This window comes from Tasmannia lanceolata, unplaced genomic scaffold (genome assembly GCF_043159265.1).
Source record: "Tasmannia lanceolata isolate RefF3 unplaced genomic scaffold, GAP_Taslan_0.1 ptg000024l, whole genome shotgun sequence".
Lineage (NCBI taxonomy): Eukaryota > Viridiplantae > Streptophyta > Magnoliopsida > Canellales > Winteraceae > Tasmannia > Tasmannia lanceolata.
In genome coordinates, this window is record NW_027518701.1 from 3,764,838 (window position 1) to 3,786,240 (window position 21,403).

The following is a 21,403-nucleotide window of genomic DNA, read 5'->3' on the forward strand; positions in this document are numbered from 1 at the left end:
ACGGTCTAATGATCTGGGAGCAACAGACGGCGGACCAAGTTGGTGAGTGAAGAAACCTGCTCGGTCAATGAGGTGACCGCTTGTAGACACCCCATTTTGACCGAACCTCAATTAGGTGTGTTTGAATAAAACTCTTTTAAATTAATGATTTAGTGTCCCAAATTTCTTCTTAGAATAGGTTAGGGTCCCGTGTAGGTCTCCATAATTTTTTTTTCGAAATACGTGGATGTTTGCCTAGTAGATGAGGGAGGTAAGTAGTGTAGCCTAACATAGTGTAGAAAGAGGGGAGTGGTTCATCCAGTTAGAAGGTGTTGTACTTAGACTAATTTTGCAGTAAAGGGTTGTCCTAGGTAGCTTAGAAGGGCTGAATTTTTTGAAATTTTCATTAAGCCATTTTCCTTTGGACCACCCATTTTAAGCCAAGCCAAGTTAAAATATCCTATTTTGAGGGTGTCTTAGCAAGTTGAGGGGCAATTAATTAAGGCAAATTCCTATAAATAGGAGGTTAGAGTCACATTTTTTCTAATTTTAGAGTTATTAGCAAACCCTAGCAGAGCTTTAGAAAGAAAAATCCAAATTCTTTTTCTCCCCAATTGAAACCCTAACCCTTCGTATCTTCTTTTCTGGTCAATTCTGCAAGATCTCCGGCCAGATTCCGGCAAGTTTTGATCATTTCTCGTTGCTTTTCTCTTTACAGGTCATTAGATCTCTTCATTCTCATACTCTTCGTACTTGAAACCCTAGTTTTGCACTTTTCCTCTTTAAAACCCTAATTCAATTAGAGAGAGAGAGAGAGAGGGAACTAGTGAGAGGAAGTAGATCTAGCTTTCTTCTCCGGCAAGCTTCATCGGATTCCGGCCAAAATTTATCCATCGCTGGTGATTCTCTGGCAAGTCTCTTTCCCATCGGTGCATTCGAGCTTCGACACCTTTTGCAACGATCTAATCTTCATCATCATCATTCAAAGGATTTCATTGAGGTATTTATCTAAAGAAAGCTTAATTCAGCAGTCTATACCTTTATTTTTATCAGGCAAATGTGCACTAATGATAAATATTTCTGTTGTATGTGTTTGATAGTTTCGATTATACAATCTTTTTTATTTCACAGTACTGTAATGAGATGTTCATTGTTCGTGTCCATCAAATTTTTTAAGATGACGGTTTTCTTTTGTTGTCGGATTGTTTTGGTGAAAGAGTAATGCTCTGTACATAATTAGCTGCATGAAAAAATGATGAGTAGTGCTTTGGATCTAACTGTTTTGTGGAGATGGACGTGTGATGCATTGTTTTTATGAGAATTAGTGTATGATACTTTAGGTTTAATTATTTTCAAGAAAATAAAGAATAATGGTTTAGATTCAGTTGAATCATATGGAAAATAGATGACATGTCGTCTTAAAGCCATATCTTTTGAACGAACTTGTGTCTCTTATTCTTGTTGAAATTTTTATTTCTTTTGGATTAGTATGAAAATCTGTATTAGGCTAGTAATACTCTTAATTATCATGTAGTGAGGATAACATTGCTTTATGATTTGGCATTAGTATGAGTCATTTTATTTTTACTAGGTGCTGGCTTTATCGGTAGGTGAATAGTGGAATCCCTCAATCATCACTTAAATTGATCGCACATTTCCTTTGCATGATTGAAATTAGTTTATACATTTTTTTTTACCTACTGTAACGTGATGAATGTTTCAAAATTTGGTTGGTTAAAAGAGTTCACTCTTACTATCTTGTGATGGCTGAATTTAGAGGAAATTTTGAACATAGTTTGAAATGTAATCCACTTTATCTAAACATATTGTGAGCAATTGGAATTAATGTCCTCTTGATGCAATTCATTTAAGCTTTCACCCCTTTGTTGGCTCCTTAGTTTGGATTTACCTAAAATCTGTAATTCCCGCCACAAGCTTCTGCACAGTTTTTAAATCACGTTTTTGGGTTAGTAAATGATAGACTTAGGGAAAATGATAAACAACAAAGTTTTAGATCTTTTTGAGATCTTTCCAACAAGTACTTATGGTTGAAATTTGGACTAGCGGTTTAAAAGTTATGGCCGTTTTAGTATGCTGTGTCTGTTAGTCCTAGGCTAGTTAATGACAAAATCAGGGTTGGACAGAATCATGGTCAGTTTGTATGCCTTGTTTTGAGGTTTTCTTTAGAACTGTTTGGAAATGGCAATGATGTTTCACGATTTATTTTTTAACGAATGACAAAATGATTTTTAGTGGCATAGGGTCAAGTTCCATCCATGGCAAAGCTCATTATGTTGTGACTTTACTAGCCTAGCATAGTCTGTGTGCGTGTTTGAGTCAGGTTCAACACTACTTCATAACAACTAAATTTCCCCTATTTGACTGAAGTATGAAGAAGAATTTTCTTGCATGCATCTACTCAAACATTCCATAATTCATTAGGAAAGTGTATAGCAAAACAGTAGAAGTGCTTATATTGTAATATTACCCCTCATTTGTCTTTTAGCTTTACATGTGTTTGTGAACAATGTTTATAAAATAATTATGCTAATATTATTGTCGCATTGAACATGTTTAAAGGGTGTGTTGAATGGATAACAATAATGTTGCTAGGTTTTATTTAACAGTGGATGACCCTAAGTTTTGGAAAACAAAATATATTTTTTTTATCTTCGAATTTTCAATGAGCAGCAACGTCATGTTTATAAAAGTTGAGGGTTATCATAAGTGTAGGAGTTCAAGTTGTTGGATGGTGAACTGTGAAGATTTAGCAATGATATGAATCGGTGGTCATTTACATTTAAAAAAAAAAAGCTTTCATTTTTCAATAGTTGTCCTTCAAAATTATTTCATATATGTAGTAGTGGTGGTGTCATTTCCAGTTTCACTAAGTATTGATACAAATTATGGGGAAACAATTTCACTCCTAGCTTTGCAATTCACATTGATAATTAGTTCTGAGGGGTATAGGGATTATGTGCTTGGTCCCTCGCTTATTTTGACATCATAATATTTATTGCTTGTATTCAAAAGATGAGTATGTTCAAGGGTAGGTGTGATAGTACTTAATCTTTACTTTAATTACTTTTGCTTTGAACTTTAAAACTATTGTTGCCCTAATGTATTTACATGAGAATGCCAGTACAACCATGTTTTGTTGTATGCACCATTTCAGTTTGTTTTGTTTTTACTATTCCATTTGATTTGTCCTTCTCATAAGGACTATTTTGATTCGTTTTGGGCAACCTTTGAAACTCCAAAAGGCAAGTTAAATAAGTGTAATTAGCAGAACATGGTAGTGTCAATATTACTCTACTAAAAGGAAGTTTCTTGTTTGTAATATTAAATAACTGCAAGTGCACGGATCGCGTGTAGTCACGGGTCGAACTCAGGGAAGAGAAATCTAGTTGTCAATCCTATTCTTGTACCGATTAGAATACTAGCAATGATATAATGTTGCCTGGAATGGACTCAAGATTTTCGTGGACTTGACCTCGGAGCCAACACTATATATAAGCGTATATTCTAATTAATCTAAGAATCAAATTTAAATAAGATCTTTTTGATTTAAAATCCTAATTTAGGCAAAGTGTACCAAAATTTTAATGATCTCTATTAACTACTTATCTAATCTAATTAGAAAACCAAATTCTAAGGGCCTAAGCAAATTGGAAAATTGTAAAAATAATTTGGAATAGTGTAAAAACCTTAATTCAATATAAAAGATTACTTAGGATTAGAATCCACCATGGGTTCAGATTAGATTGATTAATTAAAACAACTCTTGAACTGAGTTGAAAATTTGATTAACTAGTCAATAAGGAATAAGATCAAAGGGATGTCATTCCTTATAAGTAATAAATCAAATCTACTCTCCAATTTACATTAATTATATAGAACTTTATATTTGTTAATCAACAATCATTCATACAAAAGGGGAAAGCCAATGGCATGAATGATTGGGATTTTCCAAACACATAATCCTACACAATTTTTCAATTGAGTAAATTGATTTAATTATAAATATTTCTCCTTCTCCATGGCTTCAACTAAACCCTAAGTAACTAGAATTTAGTTATTCATGAAGAAGTGAAGAAAAACAAAAATAAAAAAGATAGATGGGAGAAGAAATGCCATATAGAACTTGAAAGGAAATGAAACAAAAGCAAATTATTTCTTCACTAACTTGAATTGAAACAAAATTACATCAAATTGAACTTTAAATAAATAACAAAAATTAAATAGAACTTAGTCCTTTTGTCCTCCAACTTTGGCCAAATCCTCCTCTTCAAGCTTTAGTGTCACCTTGGATTGGACGGTGGATGATTAATCCTTGGTTGAAAGTAGAAAAGAAAAAGAGCATGAAAAAGAGCAAGAGAGAACAAGAAAACCTAAAAGAAAGAGCTTGAGAGTGGTAGAGAGAAAAGAGAGAATAAGTAAAAAAAAAAGGATAGAGAGAGAGCTCTTTGTTATTCTTTACACCAATATATGGAGGGAATCTCTTTCTATTTACAAGCCCCAAGGAAGTTCACAAAAATAACTTGGCATCTTTGAAATTTTAGCAACTTCCACCTCGTGTGTATAATTTCAGCAACTTCTAGCTTAACTTTGTAATTTTCAGCAACTTTTACTCTTCTCCTTACAATTTCAGCAACTTGTACCTTGTCTTGGTAATTTGGGCCATTTTTGTTGACTTTTTCCTCTTCTCTTACGTAGAAATGGGTGGGATTTTGGCAACTTTCTCTCCTTCTTCATGGTGTGCCCCACCTATATTAAATGTGCAAACAAGTAAAACAAGTTAGTAAGTGGGTCCCATTTGCATTATATAATATATAAAATACATGCTATTTTTTAATTCAAAACCGTGGGATGCTATTTTGAAACTTCAAGTGGGTCCCACAAATGCATGTGTATGCATTACAAAATTACAAAATGTTATTCTTCTCCAAAGAAAAATGTGGGCTACTTTGGGTATCCAAAAACTTGCATGCTTTTATAATAAGTCCATGTGGGTCCCACTTCCTATTGCTTGGATTAGAAAATAATATTTTCTAACAAAATAGGAAATCCGAGTAGAGGACATTCTTGTTGTACGTGGCTCCAATATGGACTGTTGCCATATAAGTTAAACTTTGAATTCCAAAAAAAAAATCCTTGTTGTCACTTTCCATTATAGCATTCTATTTCTATGGCAATACAAAGATGGGACCCACTTTTATCATCCGATTACCATCCAACTAGCAAGATGCATGCACATGTAAGTAATATGGATTACCATCATGCATGCACATGTGTGTTGGCTTTCTATTTTATCATCCGATCTATGTAAAGTAGTTGTAATCATATCATTCACGCCAAAATGGGTGGCCTTATATAGATGGGCCCCACTCTTTAAATCACTTCTGTGGATTAATCTAAGCCGTTCAATTGATGGACCATGGTATAAATATAAGTTGTGTCATTTCCATGGAATAATCTAACTGTCCAATTTGGTGGGTAGACCATCACATCTTGGGCCCATTCAAGCACAATTGACAAAGCTGCCCATCAATTTTAATTGATAATAACAGCCCATAACTTTCTAAATTGGTAATAGCTGGTTTCGTTCCACTTTCTATTGCACTTCTCTATTCAATGAGTCACTATGTAGAGACCTCATGTAGGGCCGAACCATCAAATCAGTGGGCCCCACTATAGGTTGGAATGATCCAAACCGATAAATTGATTAGCCTTAGTGTAAATGGGTTGTACCTCCCAATCTTTCCCTAGGATGATCCATACGATCCAATTATTGGGTTGATCCAAATCGTTCAAATGATGGGTCATCATACAAAATAATCTCAATCATCCATTTTATGCATCATCAAGCAAATAGGTGGTGCTCCAAAACCATTTTCATAGGAGGATCTAAACCATCAAATTATTAGACCCCTATGTGAATTGGTTGTGGCCCTACCATATTGATTTATATGGGCTGATTTGAACCACTCAATCGACGGTCAACAAATGTGAATGAATTGTACTTTCAAAGCATTTCCAAAGGCCAATCCGAACCAACCAATTGATGGGCTATAAAATAATCCAAACCCTTCAAATGATGGTCAACAATGGTAGTAATCCTATGGTTGTTCTCACACTTGAGTTTTCCTTTGAACTTTCATCTTTTTAGCTCCATTTTTCGTGAAATTCGAGAATATCCCTGAAACATCAAAAATAAGGAAAACACATCAAATAGCACTGCTCTAAAAGTAAAAAGATAATCTTTTCCTACCTACAATTCACACATAAATGTGCTCATCACTTCTCATCTATATTTTTATTTTAACTCTAACACAGCCAGGTTTTGATGGCTACCAAATTGCAACCTGCTTTATTTTGTGAGGGTCTTCTAGGGAATAAAAATAACATGTTGACGGTTTGCTGATTATTTAAGGATGAAGTGTTCGGGGGGAAGTCTCAAAACAGAGTAGTATAAATACTATTTTCAGGTTCAATTTCACTAAAATCCCTGTTCCTTTGATTGCTAAAGAGTGGATAAGTTACTGCATTTCTCAAAAGCATAGATAAATTAGTTGCTTAATTGATAAACCTGTTGAACAATTGATTCACCAGTTGCTGTACAATAATATAGCTGATTTCATTCTTTTAAATGGTATACCTCCAATCTGCTTGACATCTAAATCATTGAGGATATGTCAAAGCAAGTAGTGCTATTATTGAAGCAAAATGGTGCTGATATTGGTATTGACATTAATACCTTTTGATAAATACCCAAGACTAGTTTCTGTTCCCCTGTAGGATTTTCTTTCATTGAGTGAATTTTGATCAACTTTACAAAAAACAAGTTAGCTTTAATGTAGACATATTTTATCTGATTGTCGTTTCACTTGTTTGTGATCATGCTAGTTTACTTGTTTGTGACCATGCTGGTGTACCTGTTTGTGAGCACGCTAGTTTACTTGTTTGTGAATCACACATGTTTACTTGTTTAGCATCTTTATCTCGGAATATGTTCCGAACTACATTGGCTTGATTCTCTCACACGAGGTACGTAGTGCAGCTTGGGATCTTTATCCCAAGTCCAGCCAAACTTTGTAAATCTTTTAAAAACTTATTTTTTCAAAAAGCTCTTCCTCTAGAGTTAGGAGTATGTCCTAGGTATAGTGTTTTGGTGGTTGTGTATTTGCTTTAGATTTAGGAGTTCGTCCTAGAGTTATATGAATGCCTCCGTCCGGTCAGTTGGCGATTCACATCGCCGACTGATGACTAGGTCTTGGATACGTTAGTGATCCCATTGTTTTCCTTAGGACACACAGCCTAGTTACACATAGGTTATAGGAATCACCTGCATTAGCTTAGGGTTAACCTGCATTTAGTTAGGTCCTATAGGGTGTCCTAAAATCCACAATCCACTGGAATTTAAATAATGGCACAAAAAGCTTTAATAACTAGGTCCGGTCTTTTAGGTCGAGTCTAGGATAAAGGTCTAGATGTCTTAGGCATTTTAGTTTAGAATAGGTGCGAAGAACTACGTCCTTCTGATTCTTGTGGAGGCGGGGATACGTAGGCTGCTTGGATGAATATCAGATCATTCAAGAGTCGAGGATAATTTTAGAACCTTAGGATTTCTTGTTAATGTTTCTTTTTAGAGTTTTGTGTTTGTGGTTATCATTTTTCTTATGTGTTTTTCTTTTAGATTGAAATTATCTTCTTATTTGATCACTTACATGCTTAGTTGTAAATCTTTACTGCTTATCAGTTTATTATTTCTTGCTTATATTCTTAGCTATATTTCTTTTATTGCTTTATCGCTTTTACTGCTTATTATATCTCATTTATTTACTTATTTTATTGTCCTGCTTATTCTATTTATCATATTCGTTATATCTTGTTCATACCTTATACTTTTAGCTGTAGTATGCATGTGTTTGTCCACCAGAACTTAGACACTCATTAGGTATGTCACTCATAATTTAGCTGTGCTTAGGTGACACACTTCTTTCATTTATTTTTTGTGTGCTTATTATTTCTTTTCTCAGGAAATGCATGCTTAGGTAGACGACTCCTGAGGATTGTTCCCATTTGATATGATTTTGCCCAAAATTTCTTAAAATTAATAAAAATGGCATAAGAGACCAAGTGTTCGCACTTGGGCGAATTGGGGGTGCTCTTCGGACCTTCTCCATTCGTAATCAAGCACGAACCCATTCATTTCTGGTTATCCATGGTATACAGAGCATATTTGTTTAAGGATCCATGGCCGTATATCATGGATGGCGACTCTGAGTTTGTTTAGGTACGTTTCGAATCCGAACTTGTTCCCGAATCGAGAGGTATCTCTAGTTTATATCGCCACTCGTGCTATGCTATGAGGGTGGCACCTGTTTCGAGAGTTCCTTGGTAGAGCTCTCCTTCACGTGTGGATGATCCCAGAGGCTGTTGGGGGCTCATCCCCCACCTCTCTCTCTGATCGAGGTCCACAGGCTGGCGACTCTGCTGGGGAGTTCTTGAAACATTGCCCAACTCTAATAAAAATGCCATTTTTATTATTTTGGAGAAATTTGGGTGAAAATCATTATAAATGGAAACTTAATCACTTAGAATCCAGGGGCACCAAATTGGTGTTTAAAGCAAGGGATTCACACACTGCACTGCATGCATTATCATATTCTTTATTTTATTTTTTATTTTTTTTCATTGATTTTATTGGCTCCATGGGATAGATACAGGACATACCAGATGTGATGTCATTACCCTGATGGGATTGTTGTATCTATTTCCAAGCTATGCACCGGTGCTGCAGCCGTAAAGACTAGGCGTACTTGTGTTTACAGCAACCGATGAGCAATGAAGCATACTATGTATAACACTATGCGTACTTGTGTTATACATCTAAAGTATGGATCATAAGCATAGTACCCGATATATTGAGTCCGGAGCCCTACTTTTGTTTTACATATATTATGCATATGGATATATTTGCTGATTTAGTGAAACCCAATTAGGATCTGCATATGCTTATATATATATTGCATTCATATAAAGACGAACATGGGTTGCTTATACATGTTGGAGCCTAGATTTAGGAGCCATGTCCTATCCATAGATTATTGTAGCTCACCTTGTGTGGCTACAACGCAGTCCTAGTGTATTCACATATTTGTCTTGAGTCAAGTGTTTTGACTCTGCGGGATTATATTTAGGGCTGATGCCCCTGGTTAGGATAAATATGTATATATCTATATATTGATTATCAGATTGGGCCTACTCTTTAGTGAGGTTTCCTTGTCTAATCTAATCAGTTATATCAGTCTGTTTTTCAGATCTAGACCCGACCAGTGGCTTTTACTTGCCCCTCTCATGGTCGTGGCCTATTTTTTGCTCTATTCATTGAGATTTTTGTCCATATATCTCTTGATTATAAAATCAGGACCTACTTTCTAGTAGAGATTCCTGACTTGAATCAATCAGTCATGTCTATTCATCTCTCAGATCTAAACCTGGTTAGTGGCCTTGACTTGTCACACTCATAGCCATGGTTTGTTTCTTGATCCCGTGATGATAAATTCTACCTATATATTTATCCTTCAAATTCAAACCTTATTTATTCATTTTGTTGTTGTGCCATAGATGCATTAGGTTGGATTCTTGCTGAATTATTTGTATTGCCTTAAGATATGGCCGATAGCTTGTCGGCTGTCTCTATGGTCCTAATCTATCATTGTTGATCTCCTTGATCATACAGTTTTGATATCCATCTTTTAGATATAGACCTGGTCTATGATCTTCTTTTGTCATTTTGTGACCGTGGTCTCTTATCTGAGTTTCTGATCATTTTTGATCATCAGTGGAACATTCAATGTCGTCAATTGTATCCTTCCTATGATTGATTGTTAAGTTTACCCCTATTCTTTGTTTATTCCAAGTTATCTTCATTCCCTCATTATCTCGTCCTATTTTTGTGTCAGGTCTAATTATGGCGAACATTTTGTTGGACAACTGGATAGCTGATACCATTAGAGTTCTCCCGTCTGAGCATTCAAAGAGAAACATGGCTGATCATTTCATCAATTCATTCACTCATCTGAACAGTCGGGATATAAATTGGAAGTTTCTTCAAGCAGCTGCTGGACTTTGGGATCCTGTTCTTCATGTCTTCTGATTTGGCCCTTTTGAACTCTGTCCCATATTTGAGGACTGGTGTACCCTGCTAGAGCTCCCATCTGAGGGACTCTGGATCAAACCTTCAAGAGTAGAATCCTCCCATGACCTCTTTTGTAAACTATTCAAAAATGAAACTGTGGATACTCTGCCGTGTCTAACGGATACGTGCGTGAAAGTTCAAGACCTGATTAAGCTTTTTTCTAAAAACGTCGATCCTACCAATTCCCATTTTCAGGATTGTCGACGTAGTGCTTTAATCTTTATGGTCTTCGCATGTCACGTTCTTCGCAGAAACTCCCATGTTGCATCTTTGACCCTACTAGGAGTAGTAGATCAGATCAATGAAGGGAGGAATCCAATCCCCACCATGTTAGCAGAGACCTTCTTGGGACTAGACCTTATTGCTTCCCAAGAGGTCAAAAACAATTTCTGTGGGTGTGTTAAATTGTTATATGTCTGGCTTGGTGAAAAACTTCAGGTTCTTCAGCGACAAAACCAGAATCCGTATACCCTGAAGAATTCTCGTGCATGGCAACCAATGGCTAATCAACCCCAATCCATTGATGAATGGTGCAATTGGTTGCAGCATGTAGAGGAGAGCCAGTTTCGTTGGGTGAGTCATTCATGCTTCCAAGTTTTCACTAGCACCTACCCGCATCCATTTTTTACCTCATTGGTATCGAGAAATCTTCTTTTTATGCACCCATGCGATTTCTCCATCATGTTACGGGAATTCCGTGTCCTCCCGGAATCATAGTCTCTCCTCTTTGTTAAGATCTCAATCATGATCTCATTAGATCCATTGTGGCTGCTTGGGGAAACAAAAATATGGAGATGTGATTTTCTTTAGTATCTAAGATTCGACGTGGAGAAATATCGGAAGAGCCCGCAAGCAGGAGAGCTCGGATTGAGGGACCTTGAGGATCTATATCATTTTTGTTATCTTGATTTCTACATTTCCTATTATTGTCAGTTCGCTTATCCAGTTGTAATCAGAGATTAGTATTTTCGTCAATTGTAATCGCAATTTGAATTTCATTAAATGAAAGTCGGTTTTTGTTTCTCTTGTCACTATTTGATTAGAATATTTTATCTCATTTATCATTCGTTTTAATCTAGTGTTTATACTTCCATTCACAGGATTCTTGACTGAGCAACCATTGCTCTAAGGAAAATTACAATTTTAAAACCAACCTGGTCCCGTCAGTCTTCTGATTCCAGGCTGAGTAGACAATCTTTGTCACCTATTTCATTTACTTCTCCAGCGTTACCTGTGTCTCATTTTCGAGAAATACTCTCACCCATCCAACCCACCCCAGTCTCAATGGCAGATCCCACTGATCCTATGATAGCCATACAGGAGATGCTAAAAGGCCTTACTCGTGACATGGCGAGTATGAAGGAAGAAATGACTCAGATGAAGACCCAAATTAGTGATAAGACCTCTACTTCCAAAGGAGGACCAACATTTCATCAACCTCCTCGTGTTGCATCTCCAGAGTTGAATAGACCTACTATTTCGCCGTTAGAAGTTGACATGGATGATGAACAATATGCCGGAGAGTATTGTATCCCTAGGATCAACAGGGAGAAGGAAATGTATGAAAAAATTGAGAGAGAAATGTCTAAGAAGTTTGGGAAATTAGCTCAAGAGATGGAACACATGAAAGTCCAGGGACCGAAGAAATTCGACGTCTCCGAGTTGATGATGTCCTCTGCAGTTGGTTTACCACATAACTTCAAAGTCCCAAATTATGATAAGTATGACGGGACCGGATGTCATCGGAATCATATGAGGTGGTTTATTATCCTCTCTCAGCAATACAGCCTAAATCGTGAACAGATGGCCCAGCTATTTTCTATTTCTCTGATAGGAATAGAGAAGAAGTGGTTCCTAAGGCTGAAACCAGATGAGGTCAGGACCATGGAAGACATCTCTGACCTGCTTATAGAACAATTTTCAATGGAGGAAGGGATAGAGGTTACAAAGAGAGACCTCAAACAATTGAAGCAAGGTCCTCAAGAGACCTTTACCTCATTCATCAGGCGTTGGAGGCGCAAATCTGCCCAATTAAATCAGAGGTTATCTGAAAAGGATCAGATAAAGTTGGTAGTCAAGAGTCTGTCCACTCAGTATTTCCATTTCATGGCGCCACAACATTGTCCTAATTTCGATCATTTGATACAAATGGGAACGCAAACTGAGGATGCCATAGGCAAAGGTTTGAGGGCTAGACCATCATCATCCGATGTTAGAGAAGGCAAGCGGCCGATGGTTATACAGAAGGAGGTGAATAGTGTGAACTATGTCAGACCAGTGGCAAGAGCAGTAACTGAGGTGTCAAGACCGGCAGAGAGGCAGGTACCTAAGCAATTTGATCCACTTCCTTATCCCTACCCTGCTATTTTGAAGAAACTGATTAGGGATAAGAAGATAAAGCTTCCTGATATCAGGCCAGTACCAGATCCATTGCCTAAGTATTGGAGATTAGACCAATACTGCGAATATCATCGGAATTCGGGTCATCTGACAGAAAGATGCCTAGCTCTGAAGTATGCTACTCAGAAAATGATAGATAATAAAGATTTGGAAGTGGAACGACCAAGTACTACTCAAAACCCCCTCCCAAATCATCGCGCTATTCCTCCGCCTGTTACCAATGCTATTTTTGTCAATGAACCTCTTCTTGACCCTTCAACTCTAATTTGCGCTATAACATCCGGTAAACCCTATGTACTGAGGTTGGATGATGAGGAGATCGAAGAATTGACGAAAGAAAAGACTTATGTCCTTTCTCTAGCTGATGGTGATTTTGCAGAGTCTTCTTCTCGATCTTATATACTTCGTTGTGAAGATATTGAGGAAGAGGAGATGAACAAAGTACCATATGTTTTAAGAATCGAGGATGATGATTTGTTGTTACTAGGTGACCAGTGTGATGAGCTTCTACACGGCACAAGGGGTGGTTGTGTATTCAAGCCTCCAGAGTTGAGTGCCGAGAATCCAGCGGAAATAGCAAGGGCTGCAGGGAATTAGAGGCTGAATAAGCCCGTTGCAGAAGAGGAAGATGATAATTTGTTGAAGCAGTTAAAGAAAACCCAAGCGAATATTTTCATATGGGGTCTGCTCATGTCTTCTTCCAAGCATAGGAAAGTAATACTCAGAGAGTTAAATGCCGCACAAGTATCTGTTGACGTTACACCTGATGAGTTGGTGAGCTTGGTCACCCCCGGCTAGAACATCTAAGGTTTTGTCCTTCACAGATGAGGACCTTCCTCCTGAGGGTAGAGACCATACTAAACCTCTCAAAATCACCTTAATTCGCAATAAGAAGAAAGTTCTAGAGGTATTAGTAGACAATGGGTCTGCTATGAATGTTTGCCCATTGAGCATAGCAACTACCCTTGGATTCGGGCTAGAGAACTTTGTCCCCTCTGAGCAAGGCATTCTAGCCTATGATGGAACCCGTCGTGATGTCATCGAGACTTTGGTGGCAGAAATCCAAATAGGCGGCGAGGAATTTGAAATAGAATTCCAGGTCCTTGATATCAAAGCATCTTTCTTGTTGTTGCTTGGTCGCCCATGGTTGCACAGGGTTGGGATCATACCGTCCACGCTGCATCAGAAGCTGAAGTTTATTCGAAATAACAGGGCGGTCACTGTGAAAGGCGACCCTGATTTGGAAATAGGCCAGATTTCTCAGGAATTGACTGTTGGTAAAGCAGACGGTATAAATTTAACTGGCTTTTCGCTAGAGGTGACTGCTATCACTATGGAGGAGGCGATGAATGAAGAGATCTTCTTCCTAAGTAGCACCAATTCCAAAGTTGTCAAGATGATTCGCAAACATGGATATATACCAGGTGCCGGGTTGGGCAAATATCATCAAGGTATGATTGGGCTCAAGACCTTCAATGGCCTGTTTGGGCTAGGATACAAACCCACCAAGAAGGAGATCGTAGAGATGAAGCGTTATATGTTGAAATGGGCCCAGTGTCGTCGCCGTGGCTTAGACATACCTATGGGACCTTTGAATTTGACAATGAATGGCCATTTTCGTAAGGAGGGAGCAGATGTTCCATTCTGCGGTTTTGCTAAGGCCTGGGTTGATGAGTCGATTGGGCAAAGGTTGCTAGGGTTTGAAATTTTGTTCGACCTAGAGCTACCAGATGATGAGCCAGTAAGTGTACAGATCGCAGAGATAGAGTCAGAGACAGATTGGGTTGACTACATGGTGCTAGAATTTCTGAACTCACTTTTTGAGGACGGGTCACTGATTGTAGCCGTTATTGACAAGAGCACAGTAATTCTGAGCCCGACACACCTTATCACCCCGGCAGAGGAGCCTTTGACTAACTGGACCTCTCAAGTCCTACATCAGGTTACCTTTCAGTATAGTCATACTTCTCCAAAAGAGTCAATTGTGTCTAAGTATGAGTCTGTTTCCAAGTCAGATACAGAGTCTGTCATTTCTAACTCTTCTTTTGATGCAGGTACTGTAGAGGTCAAGTCAATCCTTGGAGTCGGTGATGTGTCTCCTGCTAGTGAGGTCGAGTCTGAAGACATTTCTGCTGATGTACTTGATGTTTCTCATGTACATATTTCTGAGTATGTTGACACTAATGTCAACATGTCTGTTTCTAAGTTTGTAAATACAATTCCAGAGTCTGTATTGTACTTTCCTGTTTCTATTTCTTCTACTGAATCTGCTTTAAAATCTTATAATAATAATAATAATAATCAAGACTCCCCCTCTGATGAGGATGCCGACGAACCTCCCCCTGAAATCAAACATATGATTCAACAGGAAGAGAGTCGCCGAGCAAAACCACTTGAAGAGGAAGTTGAAACCGTGAATATAGGTGATGAAACCTTGATTCGGGAAATCAGGATTGGCAAAACTTTATCTCCTGAAGAGCGCTAAGAATTAATCACCTTACTTAAAGAGTTCAAGGAGGTTTTCGCTTGGTCTTACGATGATTGTTCAGCATCGATTACCTTTAATCCCTGGCATCAAGCCAAAGAAGCAGAAACTCCGAAAACTCAAGACAGAATGGGAGTTGAAAGTTTATGAAGAAGTCAAGAAACTTCTAGAGGTGAAATTCATCCAAGTGGTCGAATACCCTGAATGGCTCACTAATGTAGTGCCGGTGCCCAAAAAGGATGGGAAGGTTCAAATGTGTGTTGATTTTCGGGACTTGAACAAGGCAAGTCCTAAAGATGATTTTCCTTTGCCAAACATCGATCTCCTGGTGGATAATACAGCTGGACATGCACTCTTATCCTTCATGGATGGATTTTCTGGATACAATCAGATTAAGATGGCACCCGAGGACATGATAAAGACAACATTTATTACTTAGTGGGGTACATATTGCTACAGAGTAATGACGTTTGGTTTAAAGAATGCTGGTGCCACTTATCAGAGGGCTGCAACTACTCTTCTTCATGACATGATTCATAAAGAGGTTGAAGTCTATGTAGATGATATGATTGTAAAGGCGAAGACTAGACCAGAGCATACAGTTGCCTTGAGAAAATTCTTTAAGAGGATTAGGAAATATCAGCTTCTCCTGAATCAAAATAAGTGTGTATTTGGAGTTACATCAGGAAAACTCTTAGGATTCATAGTGACTGAAAGAGGAATTGAGGTTGATCCTCAAAAGATCAAGGCAATCCAAGAAATGGAACCGCCTAAGACAAAAAAGCAAATCAGAGGTTTCCTTGGGAAGGTTCAATACTTGAGGAGGTTCATATCTCAGCTGACAATGACATGTGAACCAATTTTCAAGCTTTTGAAGAAGAATTCTTCAAAGAAGTGGAATGATGAATGTCAGGAAGCATTTGAAAAAGTTAAGCAGTGTTTATCTTTGCCTCCTGTCCTATCACCCGTCATTCAGGGCCAACCCTTGTTGATGTATTTGTCGATTACAGACACTGCAACGGGTTGTATGCTTGCTCAGAAAGATCCGGAGTCTAAGCGGGAAAAGCCTATCTATTATATCAGTAAGAAGATGTTGAAATATGAGATAAGGTACTCTATTTTGGAAAAAACTTGTCTAGCATTGGTTTGGGTTACTCAAAGGCTTAGACATTATATGTTGTCGAACAAGGTTCTTTTACTTTCACGGATGGATACGCTGAAGTATTTGTTCGAGAAACCCGCCCTTACTGGAAGAACCGCAAGGTGGTTGTTATTGTTATCTGAGTTTGACATCATTTATGTCACTCAGAAGTCCATCAAAGGACGGGTTATAGCTGAGCAGCTGGCTGATTCTCCTACAGAGGAGAATGCTTTCTTGAAAATTGAGTTTCCTTATGAAGAAATAATGGATATTGAAGAAGAAACTCCAAGTACCAAATGGTTGATGTATTTTGACGGAGCAGTCAATAACCAAGGTCAAGGAGTGGGTGCAGTGTTGATATCTCCAAAGAAAGAGTATATCCCTATATCCATCAAGTTGCAGTTTGAGTGCACGAATAATATGGCAGAATATGAAGCCTGTATAGCAGGACTCTGTGGTACCCGGATCCCGCGAGAGGGGTGGGGCGCGAGCCGCCGCGCTCTCTCTCTTGGTCTCTCGTATCCACGCGATTGGCGTGTGCATTTTAATATTGATTTGAATTCATCTTTCATGTGAACTTGGGATCACTAAGGCAATCCGAACTCCACACGAAAGAGAATGACAGAGTCGCCACCTAGATGTGGGATCTAGGACCCGAAATTAACCAGAAATCTAGACTCGCTACCTGGTTACGAGAATGGAAGGTATGGGGAGTTATCCGCCACATGCACCATTCCTGCCCGATAATCGGTCTTCGATTCCAAAAGCTAACTCTTTTAAATTTATTTTAAATGGCTCATTCAACTCTATGTTAATGTGCGAACTAAGTGACATGCATCCTATGATCTAATTTCAATGTGAATCCTAGATGTGTATCTTGATTTATTAATTTGTCTGGATTCATTCTAAGTGAAAGTTCTCCTAGAATTCTAATTTCATGGAAAGCCCTAAATGATTTGATTAAGCATTTACAAGAAAATTAATATCCAAAACACCACAATTTGTTGTGGTGCCGACTCGCGGGTGGTATGCCGTCAGACATCCAAGCTGCCTACGTACCCAAGCCTCACTGGGATCAGAGTCGACGTAGTTCGGTGCACCTAAGCTAAGCTACTTATGCCTAACTCAACTAGGACACCGACCTAGACGGGATTGACTGTTTCAACAGTTTTAGGAGAAGTTATTTAATTCAAGTTGAGGATTTTATTATCTTAGGATTTCATCTAAGATGCTATATGATTCTCATCTAAATGCAAATGGTCCCTTAGACTAATGCAGGTTTGCCTACATCCTAGTTTACTAGGCTTGTCCTAGGGAAAGAGTGGGTGACTAGTGTAACTAGACCTATGGCACGGTTGCTATACACAGCAAGCGTCCGTGATGAGGCTGGACTCCTAAAACCTAAGACTCCCTAAAACTTAGGACACGACACGACACCGGTGTTCCTAAATTGGGCTCTAAGGGTTCTTACGACGGAAACCATAATCCAATGGTTCCGAGAGACACGAGATGAATCGAGATGATGAATAGTGTGAGGGAATGGGAAAGATAGAGAAAGGTGCGACTGAACTTGGGAGTGCCAAATTGCCTACGTACCCCGTGATGGGGATCAAGCCACACGTAGTTCCACAGGGGAAGTTACTTGGATTTTGGAAAACAGGATTGGTATTTGGATCAGGAATCGGGTTTGTATTTGAGCATTGGACTTGAGATTCAGAAACATTGATTTAGCAATGGGATTTTGGAATGGGGAATTTGCATCAAAGAATTGAGATTCGGAATCATCAAGGGTTTGAATTTTCGGAATTCAAAGTGGGCGGGCTTATGAGATTCGGCCAAATGGATTCAGACATGCGACTCGGATTGTGTTGGGATATGACTTGGTTGGATTGGGTTAATGGTTAGGGTCAAGTGAGTCGGGTCTAAGTTAGGAGCAAACCCGAGACTAGCCATGGTCTAACTAGGAGGAAGCAGGGTACAAACCAGGGTGCGGACCAGGGTGCACCAGGGTGCGAACCAGCAGGGAACCAGGGTGCGAACCAGCAGGGAACCAGGGTGCGAACCAGCAGGGGAACCAGGGTGCAACCAGCAGGGAACCTGGGTGTAACCAGCAGCGAACCTGGGTGCAACCAGGGTCTAACCAGAGTGCGAACCAGCAGGGAACCAGGGTGCGAACCAATATCGAACCAGGGTGCGAACCAGTAGGGAACCAGGGTGCAACCAGCAGGGAAGCAGGGTGCGAACCAGTAGGGAACCAGGGTGCGAACCAGTAGGGAACCAGGGTGCAACCAGCAGGGAACCAGGGTGCGAATCAGTAGGGAACCAGGGTGCAACCAGCATCGAACCTGGGTGCAACCAGCAGCGAACCTGGGTGCAACCAGGGTCTAACCAGAGGCTAACCAGGGGGAAAACAGACCCTACATGCTTCCTAACATGGTTTTTCTTTTAAAGTAAAAGATATGCATGAAAACAGACCCTACATAGAATTGAAATAAATGCCTACCTCTTTGGAAACCCACTTTGTGTTTGATTTTTCTTTGATGGTAATTCCTTGAAGATGATTCCTTGCTTGATAATGACTGCTTTTGATATATATCACCCAACGTATAAAATCACCCGATCCGGCAAGGATGGCCGAACCCTTGAAGAGATGAGGGAGAGGGATGAATTTTCTAAGAGAGGGGTTCTTTTTCTTCTTTTCTGTTGGATGGTGGGATGAGAGGGTATTTATAGGAGAATGGGATAGGAGGTTAGGTGAGGTTAGGTGAGGTTAGGTAAGGTTAGGTGAGGTTAGGTGGTTAGGTGAGGTTAGGTGAGGTTAGGTGAGGTTTGGATGGTTAGGATGAGAGGAGAGGTTAGGTGAGGTTAGGTGAGGTTTGGATGGTTAGGATGAGAGGAGAGGTTAGGTGGTTTTGGATGGTTAGACCCAGGTCAAGATCTGTCATTGATCTAACGATTTACGGAAATCGGGTCTCGGAATGGAATCAGGGTCCGGGCTATGAAGTGACCCTAGCTTATTTTGTCCCGATTGATGATCCGTAAAGTCAGATCAAGATATTAATGACCTAAAACATATAAATCAATGATAGAGGGGGTTCTCACATGGATTTAACACACTAAATTCACTAATCAAGGTATTTTTCAATTTTTCGGATCTAATCATCTCACCAGGTACATCTCTTTATCATTTTGTTTTTTTTCAAAAAATTTGAGGATGGATCAATATATTAGGTTATTGTTGGTTAAAGTAAAGCAAAATGTGGGTGTCTACAGATGCCCCTCTTTGGTAGAGACGACGTAGTCATCGAATACCAAAGTCAAAATGACAGAACCATTTTGCGTAGCTTTAATCGACAAAGGACCCCCTAAACACAATGCAACCTAATATAATGCAAGACCTTAGATGAAATCCTAGAATTGGAATGCAATAAAACAAACCCGCTGCGGTGCCGCTGGCAACGAGAGAAATGGGATACCATTTTCAAATGGATTTTCGGAGGGAAAGGAATATCGCTTTTGAACAGCTTCAGAGGAAATGAGACGTCATTTTCAAATGGTCTCAGAGAATAATGGATGACTTTTGAAAGATTCTTAATGAAAATGCAGCATCATTTTTGAATGGGCTTGGGCAAGATGAAATACCGTATTTATACGGATTCCAAGGAAATGAGACATCATAGTTGTATGATGTTCAAAGGGTATAAGAGACCATAGTTGTATGGATTCGAAGAGAATGAAATACCGTATTTGTACGGATTCCAAGGAAATGAGACATCATAGTTGTATGATGTTCAAAGGGGATAAGAGACCATAGTTGTATGGACTCGAAGAGAATGAAATACCGTATTTGTACGGATTCCAAGGAAATGAGACATCATAGTTGTATGATGTTCAAAGGGTATAAGAGACCATAGTTGTATGGACTCGAAGAGAATGAAATACCGTATTTGTACGGATTCCAAGGAAATGAGACATCATAGTTGTATGATGTTCAAAGGGTATAAGAGACCATAGTTGTATGGACTCGAAGAGAATGAAATACCGTATTTGTAAGGATTCCAAGGAAATGAGACATCATAGTTGTATGATGTTCAAAGGGGATAAGAGATCAAAGTTGTATGGACTCGAAGAGAATGAAATACCGTATTTGTACGGATTCCAAGGAAATGAGACATCATAGTTGTATGATGTTCAAAGAGGATAAGAGACCATAGTTGTATGGACTTGAAGAGAATGAAATACCGTATTTGTACGGATTCCAAGGAAATGAGACATCATAGTTGTATGATGTTCAAAGGGGATAAGAGACCATAGTTGTATGGACTCGAAGAGAATGAAATACCGTATTTGTACGGATTCCAAGGAAATGAGACATCATAGTTGTATGATGTTCAAAGGGTATAAGAGACCATAGTTGTATGGATTCGAAGAAAAGAGGCACCGTTCACAAACGGGCTCAAGGAGAAGACAAGACCATTCACAAATGGACTCGAGAAATGAGGCACCATTCACAAACGGGTTCAAGGAGAAGACGAGACCATTCACAAATGGACTCGAGAAATGAGGCACCTTTCACAAAAGGGCTCAAAGAGGACATGAGATTTTTCATGAACTTGAATTTGACGTAAGATTGGATTTGTTTGAATCGGGGATTGGATTTGATGAATTTTGGATTTTTTTTTTTTTTTTTTTTTTTTTTTGAACTCAATGAAATCGGGGACATTATAGATCGTGCCCAGTAAAGATATTGGAAACCAAGACTTTGACGAATGATGAGACGACCAACCTTATGAACGAAGAACCATTAGTAACAAGAATGGATTAGGAACACTTTTATGAAACTTCAACAAGATTTTTCTCAATGAGACTGTTGGTCTTGTCTTCTGGGGATTTTGATAACTGAAACCTTGAACAAGATACTTGAAATTGGTAATTTAGAACAACGGCTCTCTAACATGGAAAAGCGGGATCTGTTTTTTGACAGGTGCTTAGATGAACATTTCTTGACCAGGATAGTATTTAACTAACCGGAAGGAAATTCTGAATTTTAATGGTTCATCTTTCTGAGAAATTGGCTCAACCACCATTGCATCTGGGGCTCTTCCAAGCTTAAGGTGCCTTCCTGGGGTATGATCTTTTTACGGAAGCTGGGCTTTCTGATGTTTCTACTTCTGAACTCTTCTGAGTTGATCTT

The 21,403-nt window shown here is 38.9% G+C and overlaps 1 long non-coding RNA gene across 1 annotated transcript; it reads right to left on the reverse strand.

The window, feature by feature from the left end:
- Window positions 1–4,130: 4,130 nt before the first annotated feature.
- LOC143857318 (uncharacterized) lies at window positions 4,131–19,170 on the reverse strand. The gene is made up of 2 exons (XR_013238613.1): window positions 18,713–19,170; window positions 4,131–4,746 (listed from the first exon to the last, which is right to left on the reverse strand). It is a non-coding gene; the product is annotated as an uncharacterized LOC143857318 (long non-coding RNA).
- Between the last annotated feature and the right edge of the window lie 2,233 nt (window positions 19,171–21,403).